The sequence below is a fragment of the Vespa crabro genome, chromosome 18, assembly GCF_910589235.1.
Source record: "Vespa crabro chromosome 18, iyVesCrab1.2, whole genome shotgun sequence".
Lineage (NCBI taxonomy): Eukaryota > Metazoa > Arthropoda > Insecta > Hymenoptera > Vespidae > Vespa > Vespa crabro.
Genome location: NC_060972.1, coordinates 1,164,322 through 1,174,434, shown reverse-complemented (window position 1 = coordinate 1,174,434; position 10,113 = coordinate 1,164,322). Strand labels below are relative to the sequence as shown.

Here is a 10,113-nt window from a genome sequence, read left to right as displayed (position 1 = left end):
ACGTACGTATGTTGTTGTGAAAAAAGCGGACTTTTATTTTTTTTATATTATATAACTATATGTACATATATATATATGTATATATACATATAGTTATATATATATATATATATATATATATATATATATATTTTCTAAAAGTCATAATCGACCTTTCGATTTATGGGGAAACGGATAAGAGTATAAATCATTCGATGTAAATACTTTCGTAACTTTTATCGTAAATTATTTTCCAACGAGTTATTTAAGAATTAAATCGACCAATCATGTGACATCTGTACAGCCGGATTATTTGATAAAATCGTTAGAATGATTGAATTAATAAAATGAATAAACGAAATAAAATTAAAGCACACGATTCATTTTCCTTTTTGAAAATTTTAATATATATTATATGACACCCAAACACACACACACATATGTATATGTATACACATTATAAATCATATATAAATAGGATATACATAATATAATATATATTAATAGATTAGTGTATATTATAAATGAATAATATTGATCATTATTCGATTGGGTTATTTCATTTCATTCCTGATTAATAATGGATTATAAGTATATGTCGATTAATATTATTAAGATAATGATTTAATACAGGAAATCATATACATATTTATATATATATATATATATATATATATATATATATATATATATATATTCTTTCTTGTCTCTTTCGTAATCTCTAAAAAAATTTTTATATATCGTAAAGAAATTTCAATATTTCGGTCATAAATCATGAATTTACGACGAATTAATCGATTTGTCTTCAAATTGAATTATCAGAAACAATTTTTTAATTAATTTTCTATATTTTCTCTCTTTCTTTCTCTCTCTCTCTCTCTCTCTCTCTCTCTCTCTCTCTCTCTCTCTCTCTCTCTCTCTCTAATATTACGAAAAGTATTTTGAAAGGGATAAGATGCTAAAAGGAAATCAGGTCGTTAATGTGCATATATATATATATATATCCATACACACACTTATACACGTAATAATGGATAAGAGTAAAGTATCTTGCGAAAAGCGTAATAGAGAAAGAACGAATCTCAGCAATGGAAGAAAGAAGAAACCTCTGGGGCGTTTTTCTCTTTTCTACTTCTTTATTTTACTCCTAGCTCCACTCGATTCGTAGATCGTATCATTCTCTCTCTCTCTCTCTCTCTCTCTCTCTCTCTCTCTCTCTCTCTCTCTCTCTCTCTCTTTCTGTCTCTCTCTTCTCTTCTTTTTACATTTTTCTCATTTTACATTCTACGAAAACGAAAATTTTCTTTCACGTTAAACACAACGACACGAAATCATATATACACATACACATGCATATAACAAAGACATACACACACACATTATATGCATATTTATTATATATATATGTACACATATATACATTCACAAGCATACTTATATATACATCATATGTAAATATATATATATACATCTGTATCATATATACATACATACATACATACATACATACATAAATATATAAATACATACACACATATGTGCACGCACGCATGCATATACATATATTTATTCACATATGCGTGAATAAGTATACGAACGCATGTACATATATATATTTATATATGTATGTATATGTTTATGTAAGTATTAACATTGCATTATACGTATGTATATATATAGATATGTGTATTGATCTGATCAAATGTTTCCAAATGTGCCATAACTTCTTACATGATTTTAAAAATTAATAATTTTTCGGTTGACCACACGTTTTTCTTTTCTTTTTCTTATTCTTCGATTATAAAATAATATCTGTCATCATTGTAATCTTGTAAAAAAGAAGGAAAATAATTTGTCCCAAGAGTGTCTCCAGGTATACGTAATCGATTTAGGAAAATCATTTAGAAACTTTTTGTTCACCATTATCTGTATATATATTACTTATATATACATGTACATATATATATATATATATATATTATAATATGTTTAAGTATGTAAATGCTGATAGGGTATGATGTATATAGATTATGATGTAATACAATAAATTATGTGCTTATATATATATTTATATAAATATATATACATACATATATGATTTGCATAAATACTTTCACTGATTGAAAGCTAATGGCCTCGTTCCCTTTCATTTCTTCCATTCTTTTAGCCCTAAGGCTATAGTTTTCCGCGATTTCGCGTGTCTGGGGAGAAAAAAAAGTGGATTGTATTACCGGCTTCTTTCTTTAAATGAATAAGAGAATGAGAGAATGAACGAGAGAGAGAGAGAGAGAGAGAGAGAGAGAGAGAGAAGAAAGGCTGGGAGGGAGAGAGAGAGAAATATATTTCTAGTTCTCACGACAGGTACCCAAGTTCTCCAAGCTAATCGATTTTTCCTTTACGAGCCAAACTTTTGTTCTAACCTTTACGACCAGGCATTATATACGCTCGGTCAGTGGGTCAAGAAGATTCCCCTTTCTTTTTATTCAACACATACATCTCGTTTCTATAATGTATTTACGTATCGTATAATTATAGTTTTATACGACAGGAAAAATATCGTTAATTTCAAATTAATTCCATGTGCTTTATATGTATCGTAATTATGAGGATGAATGAATTTGAATATAATTATAGAATGTATATAACATTATCAGATTTATTTAATTTTACTTTGCAAAATTTTTTCTTTTGTTTTCTTTTCCCTCATATTTATTATTATTATTATTATTATTATTATTATTATTATTATTATTATTATTATTATTATTATTATTATTATTATTATTATTATTATTATTATTGTTATTGTTATTATTATTATTATTATTATTATTATTATTATTATTATTATTATTATTATTGTTATTATTATTATTTTAAGTGTTATCGATTTCAAAATAATTGAAAGTTAATTTTACATTTCGAATATCGTCAATTATCGAAAATAATTGTTATAAATTTTATGTTTATCGTCGTGGATGATAAATTAGATCGATTAGAATCAGGCAAATATTAATAACGAATTATATTTATTTCATTTATTTTGTGGATTGATTTGAAAACAATTTTTTTAATTTTAATATATTTAATATATTTTATGTTTATCGTCCTGAATGAATTAGATCGTTTAGAATTAGACACGGATTTACGTATCAGATTTCTTTAATTTTTATTAAAAGAAATTATTCTTCGTTCATTTTCTTTGAATTTATAGACCTTTCAAATGATAATATATCTTTGGAAATAAATTGCAAGTGGTCATATATGAATCCATTTACGTATTTTCATTAATTTCGTTTTTATTTGTTAATCGTCAATCGTTATTCGTTATTAGTTTTCGTTACATTCGTAACGAATTGATTATTTGTTGAAATTGAATTTGTTAGGATATATATATATATATATATATATATATATATATATATATATATAGAAACGCATGAGAAAATAATCCTGCAATAAAGGGATTGACTCATGTGATTGTATCTTTTTTCTTTATTCTCTTTTTTTTCTTTTTCTTTTTTTATTTTCCTTTCTCACTCTTCTTCAGTGTCGATATAAAATCGTTAAGATAGTTAATAATTCCTATGAGTGACATCACAAGTGATTTTTCCGTAGAATGACGTACGTTATTAAGTCTGATAAAATTGCCACATGTTGAAGAATGTGTAAATATGTAAACGAATGTGCGATAAATGTGTTGCAATATTTAAGATCTTTGTGAAATGTCTGCATGTGCAAAAAATTTCTGGAAAAAGAGAAGAAAATGAAACAAGATCAAAAAAAAAAAAAAAAAGAAAAAGAAAAAAGATAAACATCGAAGTACGAAACGATTATAAAAGTAAATCAAATTCCGTTATTTCATTATATTTTACATTAAATTTATCAAACTATAATTGCATATCTATTTCATAAACATATCATTATCTTGTTACTACGAAGATAATGTTCTTAATAAAAATATATTATATTAGATTTTATTCATTCAAATATTTTTATCCAAATAAGAAATTATTTTAATTATATCTATTTTGTTTCTCTCTCTCTTTCTCTCTCTTTCTCTTTCTCTCCCTCTCTCTTACAAATAAATATTTTTAAGATTGTTTCTTCTTTTTTTGATAAGTGATACTTTATTTTTTATTTAATAAAATAGTATATTTTATGTGAAATAATTTTAAATATTACATATATATATATATATATATATATATATATATATTAATATTAACGATTAATATTAAAGATTAAAAATAATATTTTATTATAACTTTGTTTAAATAATATATATCCGAAGAAGCGTATGCACGAAAAAAAAAAACAATACAAAACAAAAAAAAATGAAAAGAAGATAAAGAAAAAGAAAAGAAAAAAAGAGAAAAAAGAAAAAAAAAAGAAGCAAGAGAAATAAAAATAAGTCAATTTGTCGAATAAAAGTTTAATCGAAACAATTTGACCGAATCAAAATTTATCTGTATAAACGTTTAATTCTGAACTGAAAGAGTTAACCTCTCTTATACGTTCACACTGTTCCACTTTCGAACATCTATCTCTATCTTTTTCTTTCGTTAATACGAACTTCCCTTGTCGTGAAACGTATTAGTAGTATTATTTTTAAAAGGTCGTCATCCGAGATAATGAAAGCGAGACGCGCCCGCCTTCTATACTTATGTAGGATTGTCACGATTACATTCTTTAACGAGGAGAACTTAATTCATTTTTTCTTGGTATTAAAAATGGTAATACATCTTCACGATTCTCTCGATATGTTTCTCTCGACACGTTTGTCTACAACGCTTCTAATCAATATTCTCTCTCTCTCTCTCTCTCTCTCTCTCTCTCTCTCTCTCTCTCTCTCTCTCTCTCTCTCTCTCTCTCTCTCTCTGTACCTTCCCTACCCCCACCATTCTCTTTTTCTCTCTCATACTCATTAAATTTCTATAACATCATGTAACTATCAAGTTATACGCACATATTCATTGTACGTCTATATTTATGAGGTTTTTCTTTTTTTTTTTTTTTTTTTTTAATTCATAGTTTTGTCGTTGGAAAATTAATTTTTCTTTTATATCTGAATTTTTTTCTGTTTTTTTTCTTTTTTTTTCTTTTTTCTTTTTTATCTTTCTTTTCTAATTTTATTTTATTTTATTTTTTTATTTGATTTTTATTTTTTTTTTTTTTTTTTTTTTTTTTTTTTTTTTTTTTTTTTTTTTTTTTTAAGTATAACCAGTATAAATTATAACGAAGTAAAATATAATTTGGTTAATGTAATGATACTATGGTATATTTAAAGTAGTATAATATTAATAATATTAGTATAATATTAGAGGTATATAACTTATATATATACTATTATATAATATTACTTTAACTTTCATATTATAATAATATAATTTACGTATTGGTATACCAATTGTAACTAGTAATAATAATACACATAAATTAAATAAATTATACTACATATATGTATATGTACATATGGAGTATAATATACTATAATTATATACTCTCTATAATAGTACACTCTATAATAGTATTGTATACGGCGGTTATACTTAACAATACCATAACTTTCATGTTATATCATTTCTTTTTTTATACGTAACAAAATTATGTCATTAATCGTTAATATCTATCGATAAATAGAAATAGAAAAAAACATATTCGTACATATTCGTACATATTCAAACCATTCTATTTCTATTTTATTATATTCATTCAACGATATTCACGATTTATATTTATTTTATTATTATTATTATTAATATTAATATTAATATCTTTTTTTTTTATAATATATAAATCATTAAAATGATTATAAATCAACAAAAAAGATTGATAGGAGTCATCGTAATCATATGCAATATCATTTTTCCTTTTTCCTTTTTTACTTTTTCCATCTTTCTCTTTTTACTTGCAAACTTATGTTAGATCATTCCATAAAAAGAAAATCTTAACGTATGTTCTTTAAATGTTTTACATGCATATGTAAATTAATTACATATAAGTAAATACCTTTTTATCTTTGATGTCTTGTTTATTTTTTCTTTTTTTCTTATATTTTTTTTTTTTTCTTTCTTTTTTTCACAAGAATGATCTAGTCTCAGTATCGGGGTTATATCCAAAGATTTTCAAACTCTGATTTTAACATCTCTTTCTCAAGATAAATATCATTTTAAAGATGATCTTCGGACGTTTATTTGATCATCGTAAGATTCGTATTTCATGATTTTATTTATTCAATAATTTTTGATTCAATGTAAAGGATTTACTCGAGGATTTTTTTTTAATATCTCGTTCGTTAAAATTGAACTCGAAAGAATCATGTTCGCGTTTATATGACAAAATAATTCTACCTGGGTTAGTACACACACACACACACACACACACACACACACGCGCGCGCGCGCTTGTTAAAAATATGAGTTTTATAAAAATTTGTTTTTTCTTTATTCAGTTTAAATTTTAATGTCATTTGTCTGATACCAAAAAAAGAAATCATGCTAGTTCGAAAGAAGAAAAAAAGATGAATCACTTTTATTTCCTATGATTATGTAACTGTATTTGTAAAATATTATCACGTACACCTACGAATTGACTTTTCTGCCTGAATAGTTTTATCATTCTTCGTTTTCTTTCCATTTTGTTTTTGTGTCTCTTTTTGAAGATAGATTGTGTGTCGAAGAATATTATTAGATGATTTTTAAAAATCGATTACTCCTTTTCGAAATATTTTGGGAGATTAATTTCTATACAATCCGTTTTCTTCTTCTTTTTTTTCCTCTGTTTTTATTTTTTCTTTTTTTTTTTTTTTTTACCTCTTCTTTCTTAGATTGTAAAAAAAAAAAATTCCTGTGCTCGTAATCTCGCAAAAATTATTTGACGAAGTATCGAGAAAGAATTTATTATATCTATATATTAGATCTAAACGTATAGTTTTTTTTTTCTTTTTTTTTTTTTTCATAATTTTAAAAATTATCGAAGAAACTGAACGGAATAAATAAGTCTATTTTAAATATATAATTAATAATGTTTTAATAAAACATTATTAAAATATTTTTAATAATGACGTACATGTCCATATGTAACATGGTACATGTATTATTCAGCTCGGTTTTATTTGTTTAGTAATGACCAGTGTAGGTATCTGTATATATATATATAAGTATATAGAAAACAAGGTATATGTACTCGTTTAGTATAATTTTTCAATTATACGCTTCATAGTAGATTAAAAGGGAAACTCGTTTACAGCAACTTGATACGCTATTTAATGTTCTACTTTCGATATATTTTTTTTTCTATTTCCTACTCTTCTTTTTTTTTTTCTTTTATTACTATTATTATTATTATTTTTTTCCTTTTTTTTTCTAATAGTTATGCAAAAACGAACATTATTCGATATATAAATATATTTTTATTTTGATCGTGACTATTTAATATAAATTAATTTTAATTATTGTCGATTTTGGTTAATAGAAAACGAGACAATTGAAATAGATTAGACACATTGTTGGTATTATCTGTTATCTTTGTTATTATCTATATAGTAAATTTTTTTTTTTTTTTTTTTTTTTTTAACGAAGATACGTTTACGTTCGAGCATACGTATTTCTAATTACTTTCATTGTCGTAAATATTAGTAAATGTTCGTACGATCGTTATTTTTATTTTGAACGAGAAATTATCGATCCGCAAGCATTTATTATTTATTACGCGATAACGATCTAAAAAAAAACACAAACGAGAGAACTTTGTTAGGATTATACAAAAAAAAAAAAGGAAAAAAAAAAGAAAGAAAAGTAAAAACAAATAAAATGAAAAATAATTTTAATCCTTTGCATTCGATGATTTTCTCGAATGGGCGAAGTAATAACTTGAGATGATTTTTCTCATATGTGAGTACTTTACAGGTGACATAAAATGATTTTATTATAAATTATTATAAATTTAATTATAAATTTTATTATAAATTAACTTATAAAAATGTTATATCTTAATATATTATATAATTAATATAATTTAATATAATTAATATAATTTTAATATATATATATATATATATATATTTACATCTTTCAAAATATAATTTTGTAATAATAATTTCTGCAATTTTTTTTGAAACATTTTTTTGAAAATCAAATTAATGTTCACTTAAGCTAATTTCACTTTTGAAATCCATTTTTGTAGGGCTTCAAAACTTTATATCATATTTTTACCATGATCGTCGCGAATCTGAACTAATGTTGGAGATATTATCAGAATCACAGTGAAATTTGAGATTAATTTTATCTTATCTACATTTTAAGATATATCATTTTACATTTCTTATGAAAGAAGATAAATAGCTAAAGAATCTATTTATGAATTTCATGAAGGTAACGAAATGTCTAGCATAAACAAAGATTGTCACTTCTCGAACGCCAAGGGTTAATGTAAATATTTGCAATGAGTATCCTGCACGAGGTATTTAATAACTATAAGATTATCTATAATTGAATATTTATAATATGAATATAATTAGATACAACAATGTGCATGCGTAAGTTTTGTAAAAAACAAAAAAAAAACACTTGATAAAAAGATTTCAAAATGTTCCTATTTTTTCTTTTTTTCATTTTCTTCCTTTCTTTCTTATTTATTTATTTATTTATTATTATTATTTTTTTTTTAATGCTTCAGTTTCTTTTTCTTTTTTCTTCTTTTTTTTCCTATTCTTGACCTACTACGTACTATAACATTAATTTATCTTATTTATTCGAGAATAATTCATAACCATCACTAGAGAATCAAAAAAAAAAAAAAATTCGTTTTATTTGCAGAAAATAATTTATAATTAGTTTCGCGATACATCCTGTGTATTATCTATTTAATAAAAAGAAAAGATAAAGAATATTTCATGTTTTACAAGAGAGAAAAAAGAAGACTAATTAGTTAGTTTTCTCTTCTTAGTAAAATAATTTAATCGTTTATTTTTTACAAATATAATGCACTATATGAAGAAAAAGGAACCGTCTTATTTACATTCGCATATACGTGCGAAACGATAATTAACAGTTTCTTAACTAAATTTATGTTTCACGTCTTACACAAATTTGATTTAATTATATTCTAATGAATGAACTAGTTATAATTTATTTAAAGTTTCATCAGCTTTTGTTAGATTTAGCATATATTATTTATATATATACATATGAAGTTTTGCATATATATATATATATATATATATATATATATATATATATATATAATAAATTCGTGAAACGAAATGCGTATAGATTATTTACCAAAGCGGTTATATGATTGCTTAATTACGTCATATCTAAAGCATGTACGTTCGTATTTCTATCTCTATTTCTCTTTCTCTCTATCCTCTCTCTCTATTTTTCTCTCTCTCTCTCTTTCTCTATCCTTCTCTTTCTCTCTCTTTCTCTCTCTCTCTCTCTCTCTCTCTCTTTCTCTATCCTTCTCTTTCTCTCTCTTTCTCTCTCTCTCTCTCTCTCTCTCTCTTTCTCTCTTTCTCTCTCTCTCTTTTTCCTTCTCCCTCTGTCTGTCTGTATTTCTCTTTCAATGTTTCTGATGAGAATCACGAATAACATCGAAAGAAATAGTCTAAGGTATGTTTAAAAGATTAAGGATGTCCGTTTTGATTTTGCACACGGCATGACAATTTTAACAATGATTTTCATTTTATAAATGATTAAATCAATTTATTCAATTATGCAAATATTAAATACCAAAGTAATACAGTTCTTTAAAAATGTTAAACAATGAATATTTTTTTTTTTTTTTTTTTTTTTTCGTTTATCATTTTTTCTTTGTAAATCTCACATATTATTTATATCTCGTGATAAATGTCTGACGATATGTCCGACCTTCATTGAAATTCATGTACACACACCCACATTCACATACACATACGCGCATGCATGCATGCCGATCTAGCTTATTGAATCAGATCGTTTAATCACTTTTTAAATTATTTTCCAACTGAATTTACAATGTTAAATACCGAATATATTTCTTTCGATTCTTCTTCTTTTTCTTTTTTTTTTTCTTTTTTTTCTTTTTTTATTTTGTCATACGAAAGCCATTGAATTATTAATTGAATATATGCCAGATTCATAAATTATAGGT

The 10,113-nt window shown here is 24.1% G+C and overlaps 1 protein-coding gene across 3 annotated transcripts in view; it reads left to right on the top strand.

Moving 5' to 3' along the window:
- Positions 1 to 10,113, top strand: part of LOC124430500 (E3 ubiquitin-protein ligase AMFR-like) — a 43,030-nt gene that overhangs the window by 4,845 nt on the left and 28,072 nt on the right. The window lies entirely within an intron of this gene.